Source organism: Sceloporus undulatus, chromosome 3, assembly GCF_019175285.1.
Source record: "Sceloporus undulatus isolate JIND9_A2432 ecotype Alabama chromosome 3, SceUnd_v1.1, whole genome shotgun sequence".
Lineage (NCBI taxonomy): Eukaryota > Metazoa > Chordata > Lepidosauria > Squamata > Phrynosomatidae > Sceloporus > Sceloporus undulatus.
This window is the reverse complement of record NC_056524.1, coordinates 86807837-86820279: the sequence shown is the minus strand read 5'-3', so window position 1 is coordinate 86820279 and position 12443 is coordinate 86807837. Positions and strand designations below refer to the sequence as shown.

The following is a 12443-nucleotide window of genomic DNA, read 5'->3' as shown; positions in this document are numbered from 1 at the left end:
CAGGAAGAGTTATAGATAACCCAACAAGTTTTCTTTCTTTGATTTACTTGGTCATCTTACTCATAATTTTTCTCACAGACTTCAAGGGTTTATCACATTTCAGTGGGGAAGATACTAACCTAAATGCATGGGTGTGACCATTTTTATATACTAGGGTCAACCAAGTCATAAATGACTATTAATTGTACAAAGTTTAAAGCTGTGGTTCCCAAATTTTGCTCCTCCACATGGACTTCAGCTCCCAGAATTTCTGACTGTTGGCCCAACTTGCTGGGGCTTCTGTGAAATGAGGTCCAAAACACATGGAGGACCAAAATTTGGGAATCACTGGCTTAGAGGATACTTCCATCAATACATTAGACAATAAGCCAAGTCAAGATTTCAGTGGCATTTTCAGTAGTAATGCTGACAAATGGGTAGACTGAAATGCAAGCTGCCAAGCTGAAAAAGAGTGCCCAGTAGACTTCCCCCAATGTGTATTTCATGACTTGTTTTATTGAAGATTTTAAACAGAAAATAAATAAGTAGGAATGGATTGGAGAGATGTGCAGATGGAAAATAGCACCAGTACAAATAAAGATCATTAAAAATTATGCAGAGTGAACTGGTAGATAATGGCAGATGGCAGAACTCACTGATGTTTGCTTATGCCATAAGCCTTATCATATAGCATTTGAACAGTCTTGGGAGTTAATTTTATAGCTTTGTTGGGAAAGCTCTTCTCTTAATGATTAGACAAGGTTATTTCTACATATATCATATAACAACTCTTTATGTGGAATTTAGTATCTTAGACATACATTTAGGGATAATGATTGCAGTCTACTCAAGGAGGTATATTTTGAACCAATACTAAGGTGTCTTAAATCTAGGATATCAAGAATCGGATTATAGATTATCATTCCCATTTGAATGCGCATTCGATCCTCATTACAGGGACATCATTCCCATTAGAACTCAGATTTGATCCTCATTTGATCGATTCTCTAGCGATAACCCGAATCAGCTGTGGTCTAACCCGAGTTATCCTGTCACCACTTTTCCAGCGGTTCTTTTGCCAAGGACCATGTCCGGTCCGGTGTAAATTAATGGGAATGTCAAGGGTGTCCGATTCGGGTATTTTGGGATGGGAGGGCCAATGTTAAAGGGGCTGGTCTGGGGGGTGTCACCCGCTTTGTTCTCTTTCCTGGCATTCCCGGCGCCATTTTTCCATTTGCGTAGTCTTTCCTCGGTGGTGCAGGAAGCAATCACGTGTATAGCCGAATATTTTTTTTTAAAAAAGCTAAGCTTTTGATTGCCTAGGCGCTCTGTCAGGTTTCCAAACACAGCTAATTGCTACACTGAGCTCAAAACGCAGTAAGGATATCCCCCCCCCCCCCCCGGCATAACTGTCCCCTGCTGCACAGACATCAAGTGTGAGAAGACCCATTGAACACCATTTTAAAACTATTTCTTTTCTTTGGTGATTGAGTGCTTAAGCGTCTAAGCTCCTAGATGCCTTTGCATTCATTGATTTGCTGTGGCTGAAGCCAGGCTTGGTGCGTGGAAATAATTTAGCCTAAGCGATTGATTGACTGACTGCTCAACCCAAAACAAAAACAAACAAACAAAAAGGTTTTAAGGCGCAATGGGAACGGGGAACAAAAATAGTCTGCATCAAAATGCACCGAAGAAATAGGTGTCACAATGACTTCTAATCATCTAAGTGCTTGAGCGACAGTTCAAAGTAAACAAAAAAACAAAAAACCAGTTCCACAAACGCAATGGAAATGAGGAGCAAAATAAACCCACATCAAGATATACCAGAGAAATGTAAATGGGAACAAAACATGAGCTAATAAAAACCGAGTCCGTATGCTCCCGTTGGTAATGGGAATGATAACCGTGATTCAAATATGATTCAAATACTTGGTCCGAAGCGGACTTGCAGCAAGATAAGTCAGTTCATATGCCCAATTGGAATGAGGTGCACGAGAAGGAGTGTCATAGCCGCTGCTGCATGGCTTGATAACATTTCTCACAGCGTCTGAATGAGCAGGCGCCAATATGGTGCCCGGGCAGGGCGGTGAGGGCTTTGAGTGTGGGGACGCTCAGCTCTCTCCCCGCCTGCAGGACGGTGCTTTTTGCCCATCTGTACTGGGCCTTAGAAAATTAAAGTAGAATAATATATAATACAAATCAAATACTGTACCAACACCAAAGCATCTAGTATTTTCTTGGCTGAAGATTTTAATGTTACAGTAGGGCTCTCTAATGATCTCATATCAAAAGTAGATTTGCAATCTTCTTTTATACTTTTCTTTAACTATTGTTTTACATTTTAGTAAATGAATTACTCTAGCAAGAAGTCACAAAATGAAATGTCATACTCCTTCCTACATACACGAGTGTACAAGAGAATTTTCTTAATCAAGTGAAGTCACTCCCAACCCCCCCAAAAAACACAAAAAAAATTTTAGGGCTTTTTCTATAAAGTTAGTGAAATCTAGAAAATTACCTCATCAGAGAAGTTTGGTAAATTATTTATGAAATGGTTTATGTTATGCTCCTTCTCTCAGTACTAGATCCCCAAATTGCCTCCAGTGTTCTGCTTGTGGCATACTATGGGCATTTAGTAGGTCACTGTGCAATCCAAGATTCTGGGCTATACCTTTTTGCTCTGATCCAGTTGTCTCTTTCGTTCTTACATAACATGTATACAGTGGACTACAGATATAACAATGTGAGGCACTGACACAGTGATATATATGAGTTCCCTCAGAATATGCAACTTGTTTATTGTTTTCTTTTGGTAGCAATCTATCAAGAAACTCACTGGTAGAGTGCCTATTGTGCACATGGGAAGTCCATTTAATCCCTTGTATTAAGGAATACACAGCTCTACAATACCTAAATACCACTGTCTCAAGTGCAGAAGTCCAGTGGCTTTAATGTTGGACTATGACTCTACAGACCAGGGTTTGAATCCACACTTAGCCATAGAAACCCACTGGATGGTCTTGTGGAAATCATACTCTCTCAGGGTCAGAAGAGGGCAAACTCTGAAGAAATTTTGCCAAGAAAACCCCATGACAGGTATGGAAATAATTTGAAGGCATACAACATTTAAAAGGGAGATGTGGGATATTTTTTGCTGGGATTTGTAAAAAGCTGCTGGTGGTCATAAGAAGCTAATACTGGTCTAGAGGGAGCTTCCCATGATCCTGCTAAATACAGGTTTGTCTATTTGTCTGTTTTTTCATATGATACTTCTAGAGCATAGTTTCTTCTTCTTTTCCTTCCCTCCCTCCCCAGGTGCCTGATTTGTCAAATCTGCCTGCAATGTAGCATGTGGCCTTATAATTTAAATTATGTCAATTTGTCTGAATGTTTTGGGCCTCCAACCCACAGACTATTGGACAAAAGAGATGCTAATGCTGGACAAAAAAAGATGCTAATTATCCCTAGATGCTAATGTTGACTCAGAGTTCACTCCCACTGATTTTACTGAATGTTATTTCCAAGTAAGAGTGCTCTGAAGGTTTAATCCTGTTCGTGTGTTGCATAGCATTGAATTCGTTTGCAGTCAAACTTCCAAAGGAGTATGTATATTAGGAATGACTGAAGTGGGCAAGGATGTCAGGGCTCCTTGCCAACAGTAGGTTGGGCCACTGAAAGCATGCAAACCCACTTTTCCCCCAGCACATATTAATATCAGCTTTGTTTCTCCATTTGAAACAGCAAGGGACAAAGGAGGCAAACGGCTTCCTGAGAAGCATTTGCTGAAGTTCAGTTGGCAGCTGCTCTCCCACCTGCTTTCTTTCTCTGAGGGCAAAAAGAGCTTCTTAGTGGGGTGCTTTATTTATTTATCTTTAAAAAACTTTTAACATATGTCTTTTAAATGATTTTATACTGTTTTATGTAGTGATTTTAATTGATTTTTCATTTTTATTGCAAAGCCTTCTTAAAAATTGACTCTGCCTTGGGTCCAACTCAGGGAGGAAGGTGGCATATGAAATATCCCTCCCTAAACTACAAATCCCAGGATTCCATGGGATGTTGCCATGGCAGTTTAAGTGGGGTCATAGCACTATATTTCTGTACTGTGAATAGCCCAGGGTGATCAGATGCCCTCTGTTTTCCAGGACACATCCCCCATTTCAACCTTCTGTCCAGGATGAATGCTAAAATGACTTCCATTTTGAGCATGACTAAGAAGTCCCTATATTAGGAGAAAGGCGGGATATAAGTAAATAAAATAATAAAATAACAAGCCCATGCAGTAACACCATGTTTGCTGTCCTTTTCTCCTCTGAGGAAAAAAAAATGCACCCCGAGCTTTGGGTGCGAGTCTTCTCTGCTGCCACTCCTAGGACTTTATCATACAGGAAAAATCAGGGGTTTAAACAGCAATTATCCCGTGCAAAACGCGATATCGCAATTAAGATTTCTGCACACATTGCTATTAAACAAACAGTAAACAGGAACAAATTGTTTTTGAGATTTCCCAGTGAATTATTTGTTGCTGTTTATTGTCTGTTTAATAGTGACGTTGTGTGAAAATCCTGATGGTGATATCGCGTTTTGCATGGGATAATTGCTGTTTTGAGAGGAACAAATACCTAAAGGTTAAAAGACAGTTAGGCAGTTTAATGATTATAGCAAAACATGGCTAAAGCAATCTGATAAAGAGGAACAATGGGATTGTGAAGGATTAACCAGAACTGTGGAAACTTGTCAGGAAGGCAGGAAGGCAGGAATTAGTCAATGAACTAGTTCTGGAAATTATTAAGAAAGGTAACTTGAAGAAAGGATGTTGCTAAAACTATGCATTTTTGAATGTATAAAAGGTTTGAAGAAAGACAATTGGGTGTGACAGTCTTGGAATTGCCATTTAGGCAGCTGTCACCCCGTATGGAGAATAAAGGTGGTGCGCTTATTTTGAGCTACAATCGGACTCTGAACTTTCTTTGTTGCTGGGTGCTCCAAGGACCCTTCCGGCATAGGTTGGGAGGGCTTGCTACCCTCCCCCTTCATTTAAACTCCTGATTTTGCCCAAATTTCCCTGTGTGATAAGGTCCTTAGGGGAAAAAAATAACCTTAGAAGCCTATCTCCCTAGTTGCAGGGAGAACAGGATGATAAAATATAGTAAATTAATAAGGACAAAAGGACAATAAAATATAGTATATGTAATCTAGCTGTAAATAAACCATATATAATGAATTTAGATTTATATGAGTGTTTTCAGCTTTTCTTTGGGCATGTCCTTCATATTTCTTCATTACATTTTGCAGCGCCTTGTCCTTCTTTGCAGTGAGGACATCTGGTCACCCTGGAATGGGCCCTTAGGCTGAATTCAGTCTGCAAGATAGAGATTACGCATCCCTAAAGCGTACAGGATTACACCATCTAGGCTCAATGTTGCTTCTTTTTCTATTCTGAAATCAATGTGATTCATTTTGCAGCAAGCACAGGGTGGCTAGAGGTCCTCTTTTTCCTGGACATGTCCTCCATTTCATCCTTCTGTCCAGGAGTAATCCCCAAATGTCCTCCATTTTGAGCATGACTCGGAAGCATGTATTTACATTTCTGAGAATCATAGAGTTTTTCTGTCCTTTCCCAAATGTCCATTTTGAGCATGACTCTGAAGTTTGGATTTACATTTCTAGGGATGTTTTTAGCTTTTATTTTCTAAGAGGAGTTCCTAAATATCCCCCATTTTGAGCTAGACTAAGTGGCAGGAATTTACATTCATATGAGCGTTTTTAGCTTTTATTTTCTATCTAGGAGTTCCCAAAGGTATTCCATTTTGAGGATGACTTAAGAAGCATGGATTTACATTTCTGGGGATGTTTTTAGCTTTTCTTTGGTCATCTCCTCCATTTTCCTTGCATATCCTACATATCGCAGTGCCTTTTTTGTCCTCCTTTGCGGTGAGGACCTCTGGTCACCCTGAGCAAAAAAGGGCTTTACGACATAGTGGTGTTTTTTTACAAATATCTGGGTTGTTGTTTGTTTATTTTTTTAAAACCAAACACCACAATCCAGGACACTATGAAGCAGGAAACTTCAGGGCACATTCACATAGAAAGCCTAGGCACACTTCTTTTTTATGAGCAAGCTACATGAAAAATAAAAATGCATCACTTGTTGGGAGAGGAAGGGGAGGAAATGAGGGAAAGAAGGAGCAGAGGATGCTGGAGAGACACACAAACACACACCACACGAACAGGAGATGAATGCTGAGGAGAAACCCCTCCAAACACACAAACACACACACAATTAATATTGTTGTTGTTCTCCTTTTTAGTCTCTCTGAGCCTCCACTTGCTTTAGTCTCTTTCACAGGCGTTGCTTAGTCATGGCAGCCACAGCTGCTGAGCCTTTCTTGCCTCAGCATCCAGATTTCATGGAGAGGAAGGATAATAATAATAATAATAATAATAATAATAATAATAACAACAACAACAACAACAACAATAATAACTCTTTCCTTCCCTTTCTCATAAATAACCCAGGTTGACACCGCTTTAACTGCCATGGCCCCATGCTTTGGAATTTGTGGGTTTGTAGTTTATTGTGGCACCAGAGCTCTTCGACAAGAGAAAGCCCAATGTCTCACAAAACTACAATTCCCAAGATTCCCTAGCACTGAGCCATGGCAGTGAAAGCAGTGTGTGACTGGGTTGTTTCTGAGGTCCAAACTGCCAAGGGATACTGCGAATTGTAGTTCGTTGTGAAACCAGAGCTCCCTGACAGAGGAGGCTGAATGTCTCCCAAAACTACAAATCCCAGAATTCCACAACACTTTAGCCATGGCAGTTAAATGGGTGCCAGAGAGGATTATTGCTCGGGAATCATGGGAATTGTAGTTGAGGCACCACAACTCCCTGACAGAGAAGGCTAAATGGCTTCAACCACCATTCCCAGAATTCCACAGCAACGAGCCATGGGAGTAAAACTGGATTATATCTGAGGTGCAAATTGCTAGGGAATCATGGTGATTGTAGTGTATTGTGGCACCAGAGCTCCCTGACAGAGAAGGCTAAACTCCTCCCATTTAGAAATTGCACAGAACAGAGAGCCATGGCAATTACAGCGGTGTGGAACTGGGCTATTTCTGCAGTGCGGAGGAGGAGGAGGAGGAGGAGGCGAGAGCCTGTTCCTCCTCGTTCCTGGCTCTGGTTGCTCAGGAACTGTCAAGCCAACCGAGCATGCGCGCGCACAGGCAACGGAACGAAAAGGAGGCGGGGGAGGAGACTTAGTGCCCGCCCACCGAGGCGCAAAGAGGAAGGCTGGGCGTCGTCCCGATTGGCCCGCGTAGGCTCCGCCTCCCTGAGCTGCGTCCCTATTGGCGGGGAGGAGTGTCAGTGAGTGAAAAGGGACAGGGGGCGAAGAAGCCCACCAGCCTGGGCGGCATTTCCCTCGGCGGCAGGAGAAGGGGAGGCTGCTTTGGCTCAGAGAGCGGTGTCACGGAGGAGGAGGAGAAGGAAGAAGGGGCGGAGGAGGAGGCGGTGAGTGGCGGGGCGGCCACCTGTCGCCCCTTCCCCCCGGCCTTCAGCCTTCCTTCCCCCGGCCCCATAATAACCGCCTCCGTCTCAGATCCCCATGAGATATCCCTACACCTCCCGAGCCTCCTCTCCAGGAGGGATCCCCAAACGCCCTCCATTTTGAGCATCACTAAGAAGCAGGATTCTCATCAAGCCTTTCCAGCTTCTCTTTGGTCGTATCCTACATCTTTATTCGCTGTCCTCCATTAAGGTTGGCCAGGCGTCCTCCTTTTCCAGGACGCGCCCCTTCCATTCCAAGCCTCCTGTCCAGGAGGGAACCCAAAAGGTCCTCCATTCCGAGCATCGCTAAAAAGCACGGGATTACCTTCCTGTATGAATGTTGTTTTGAGCCTATACTGTTGTAGTATCCTCCATTCTTCCTCGAAGGTCCTCCATTTTGTGATGCTTGGTCATCCCTGGGGGAGAGGAGGAGGGCGGCTGGCGATGGAGGTGGATCAGCATCTCTTTGCCCTGGTTGTTCTCCAAAGGTGATTTTGCCACCCGGTTCCCGGAGGGCTTCAAGGAATAGTTCTAAAAGGATGGGCGAGTTTCTAGTTGGCTGGGTTTTGGCTTCACGGGAAGGGTCCTCTTCCCCGCCCCCGCCTCTGCCATCCATCGCTGCCCAGATCCTGTGTCTGAATAGGGTGATGGGGTACAAAAAGGGTGGCTAAAGGGGCACTTGGCTAACCCCCGTCCCTCCTGGAGATGGATGGAGGCCACCAGGAATCAAGCAGGAGAAGGGATTCCTGGGATGGTCCTCTCACCTTGGTTTTAAAACCAGGGCAGAATGAGGAACGCTGCCATCCCCAGAAGGGGAGGGGGAGAGCCAAGGGGGGTTATGCCATCATTCACCCCTTCTGGTGAGAGTGGCCACGGGGGCACTATGCTCTCCCACACCCCTCTTGGTAAGGGGGGCCGAAGGGGCACTTTGCTGTCACCCACCTGTTCTGTTAATAAGGGTGGCCAAGGGGTCACTATGCTAACCATCCCTTCTGGTGAGAGTGGCCAAGGGGGCACGCTTCTCTCCCACACCCCTTCTGGTAAGCATGGCCAAAGTGGGCACTCTGCTGGGTGTCATCTCTTCTGGTGAGAATGACCAAGGGGTCAGTGGTGTCCCACACCCCTCTGAGTAAGGGGGGGGGCGAATGAGCACTTTGCTGTCACCCACTCGTCCTGGTAAGGGTGGCCAAGGGGTCACTTTGCTCTCCCACACCCATTTTGCTAGAGGTGGCCAAAATGGGCACTTTGCTGTCCCCCACCGTTGCTAGTAAAGGTGGCCAAGTGGGCACTGCTGTCACCCACCTTTGCTGGTAAGGGTGGCCAAAGGGTCACTCTGCAATCACCTTCCCCTCCTGGTAAGGGTGGCTGAGTGGGCAGTTTGGTCTCCCTCGCCCCTTCTGGCGAGGGTGGCCATGGGGGCACTTCACTGTCGCCCACCGTTCTGGTGATGGTAGTGTTCCTAATATTGCCCTGGTTTTAAGATTGAGGTGAGAGGGCCATTCCAGGAATCCCTTCTTCTTCATTCCTGGTTGCCTATTTGTATTCCTGTGCATGTCATACATATGTTCTCGCTCATATTTCCTCTCTTCAAACCCCTCTCCCCAGTAACCAGTTAGGGATGAGTAATGATATATATGAAATGGTGCCGCAGACTCACATTCTGTCTCTATCTTAGGTCTTTTCTGCCTGTTGTAACTATGAAAAAAGTGATTTTAGGGCTGGAGGATTTACATCATTTAAATATATTTTATGCCATAATTTGTCTCATTTGCTTTGGATGCTTAAAAGACAACGTTTAGCAATTGCATTCTTCTGTTGGCTTTCTGTGGGAATGCACACACATGTGTGGGAATGTTAATTATCACAAATCACAGGTGGGCTTCAATGGGTGGATCAACCCTCACCCGTTCATGGTGTATATTTTTGTTTAAAGGTACCAGATACTGCCATGTTGTAATGGTGCAGATAGTATTAGGGAGATAGCTAGATATAATGGAAGAATTCAGGAAATACCTTGGAGTGAAGCTATGTTCCTAATTTGCCTCTTAAAAATAGGCTTAGGGATTCCCTGTCATGGTGCCATACCTTGATTGTGTTCTGCTGCACTTCAAATATCAATCACTGCAACCAATTAATGTGTTACAGTTGAAAGTATTATTGATTGATCTGTGTTCTTAGGCAGAGGTTTAAAATGTGTGTTCTCTATGTGGAGCTATTTCCTGTGAAAGGACTGGATTTTATATCAGTGCAGCTCATGTACATTCTTTGGCTTGGACATCATATCTGAATTTTTTCCGAAAGGATCATTGTATATGTTTGCTGAACGTTCCTAACTGACATGATGGGCTAAAATATTGTACAGTAATTGTATTAATTTGTTAAAAGTAGAAGTACAAGCAACAAGAAAGCAAGGAAGCCAACAATCATTTTAAGTACAAGACAGCCATGGTGTAAAAGCAATCTGAAAGGCTGGAAGACCAAAATATAAGGACTGATTAGACTGTTTAATTTCCACAATTTCTCATGATTTCTGTTTCATGGTGGGTATCTTTCAGGAACCATGGCCTGGTTTTTCTACCTGTGTGCATGTGCATTATAACTTCCGACAGTTGTCCAAGGTTGACCTCAAGTGAGGCACTTTGAATAAAATCAGTAGTGGTTATGTATGCTATTTGGGGTAGGGGGATATTAAGGCAAGAGCCCAACATAGGCCCTTATCACACGTGGGGTGGTGGTGGTGGTGGTGGTGTTGCAGCTCAGATCCGCAGTCACTCCTGTTCTAGCAATGCGAAATGTCATGTTTTTTCACACCAGATCCAGAGTCACTCCTGTCTAGCAATGCAAATTCACATTAAAATGTGATGTTTTACCACACCTGGTTGCCCTTCCGAACTGAGGGGGAAGCAGAATCAGTTCAATTCCAAGCAAGTCACGTGATGTGGATTCAAGCAAAGCGGAGTGAGTGTACATTGTATTATCACACTGGAGCGTTCAAAGATTCAAATCGGCGCCCTTGTGCATGCTCAGTGGGGCTCTGGATGCTGTCCTCCTTCCTTGCCCCCTCCTTAGCTGTCATATTTCATCGAGGTGAAGGAGGAGGCAGGGGATGATGAGGATAGGTGACAGGGTGAAGGAGGGGAGCAGATTGGGGTCTAGGGGGAGGCAGGAGATGATGGGATAGGCGGCAGGGTGGCAGAGAGGAGGGGATGGCATGAAGGAAAAGGAGGGGGATGAAGGAGCAGGACGCAGAGGGCAAAAGGGGGCGACATCGGAGTGATCTTCCACTCCAGACCAATTCGAAGTGAAATCAAAGTGAGCTTGAATGGGAATTCTGTGAATTCCCTTTTTTCTGGAATTCATCAAAATGAGGAGTCACTTTGGATTCACTGCGGATGCCCCACAGAAGGAGCTCCCATAGAAAGGAATCGTGTCTGAAAACACATTCACGTTATGACGTGAATTCGCATCGTTGGACCCGCACTCACGTCGGAACTGAGCTGCAAAAGCTCTAAAAATCTCCATGTGATAAACCTCATAGACAATCTTTTGTGTTCCTTCCCTCCACTTTTGTTGTTGTTGTTGTGTGCCTTCAAGTCATTTCTGGCTTAGGGCAACCTAAGGTGAACATATCATGGGATTTTCCTGGCAAGATTTGTTCAGAGGTGATTTGCCATTGCAATTCTCTGAGGCTGTGACTTGCTTAAAGTCACCCAGTGGGTTTATATGAACATAATTTATCATATAACAGTTTCATCATTAAGAAAAAGATTACATGAATTTTGTCTCTTTCCCCATCTGGTATGGATGTAGATCTATTGCTGGTAACATGCTACAATGTGATGTATTGGCTGAATGGTGGAGATAGAGCATTAAGGTGTTTCAAAATAGTCATATGTTGCAATCCCCTGCATAGTTACCAAAGGATCAATTCTCTTTGAACTCAGTGGGATCTAATGTTGACACAGGATAACAGGAGAAGGCAGGAGTTAAAGTTTATACAGTACCAGTAATTAGACTTTGCTTAAAGTAATCAAAATATACCCTTGTAAAACTAATACGTACTGAAATTGATATTCTTCTAAATAAATATATTTAGGACTCTAGGTTTCAGAGCATGCCACATATCTTACCTTGATTACTGTAACAATTTTGTAAGACAGGTCACTATTTCTATATCCATATTAAGAGTGAGAGATAGTGACTTGTCTAAAGTCATGTGGTTGGATTTGAAATGTGTACTCCTGGCTTACAGCTGAAGTTCTTAGCCATGATACTACACTTGTTATCGTAACTAGTGAAGTATTTGAAGTAGTTATGATTCAGTGACTTAGTGCAACCCAACATGCACAGAATCCCTGGCAGATCATACTAATACTAAATTTCAGATTCAGACTATATTTTTAATATTAATGTTCAAGCATTTAGTGATTCATGCTCATGATGACCTCATACCAAATGCATAATTTCAGATTGGGTATTTCTTCAAGAGCTGCCTGATGCTTTATTTTTAGCTTTTCAGTATCTTACATTCTAAAACTTGTGTCATCTTCAATAAAGATTGAGAACTTAGTGTTACATATATATATATATATTTGGAGAAAAAAAAATGAAACTTAACAAGAAATATAGATAAATTTTGTTAATTTTATTTAAAATGGATGAAACACCTTCCTGAATACTGTAACTGTTACCAGTTTTGCATGGAACCTTTTTATACTTGCTTTCTTACTTAAATTTAATTAAAATATGGAAGAAATGTACAACATAGACGTGGAATCTGTTTTTATGCATGCTGTTCAGTAAGTCAAGTTGCGTGAGACATGCAAGTAATTGTGCACAGGACTGCAACCTTATTCTTTGAGGAGGAGGGCTATATAGTGCCTAGACTAAACAAGATTTCTTGGTTAATGCTC

The 12443-nt window shown here is 43.0% G+C and overlaps 1 protein-coding gene across 7 annotated transcripts in view; it reads left to right on the top strand.

Annotated features, from left to right (window-relative positions):
• The first annotated feature begins 7370 nt into the window (after positions 1 to 7370).
• CDKL5 (cyclin dependent kinase like 5) overlaps positions 7371 to 12443 on the top strand; it is an 80899-nt gene continuing 75826 nt past the window's right edge. For 2 of the 7 annotated variants that reach the window (XM_042456548.1, XM_042456543.1), the window contains exon 1: positions 7371 to 7494. The gene's annotated coding sequence lies outside the window, so the exon portion shown is untranslated. The remainder of the gene's footprint in view (positions 7495 to 12443) is intronic. The other 5 variants (XM_042456545.1, XM_042456546.1, XM_042456542.1 and 2 more) reach the window with 4 other exon arrangements.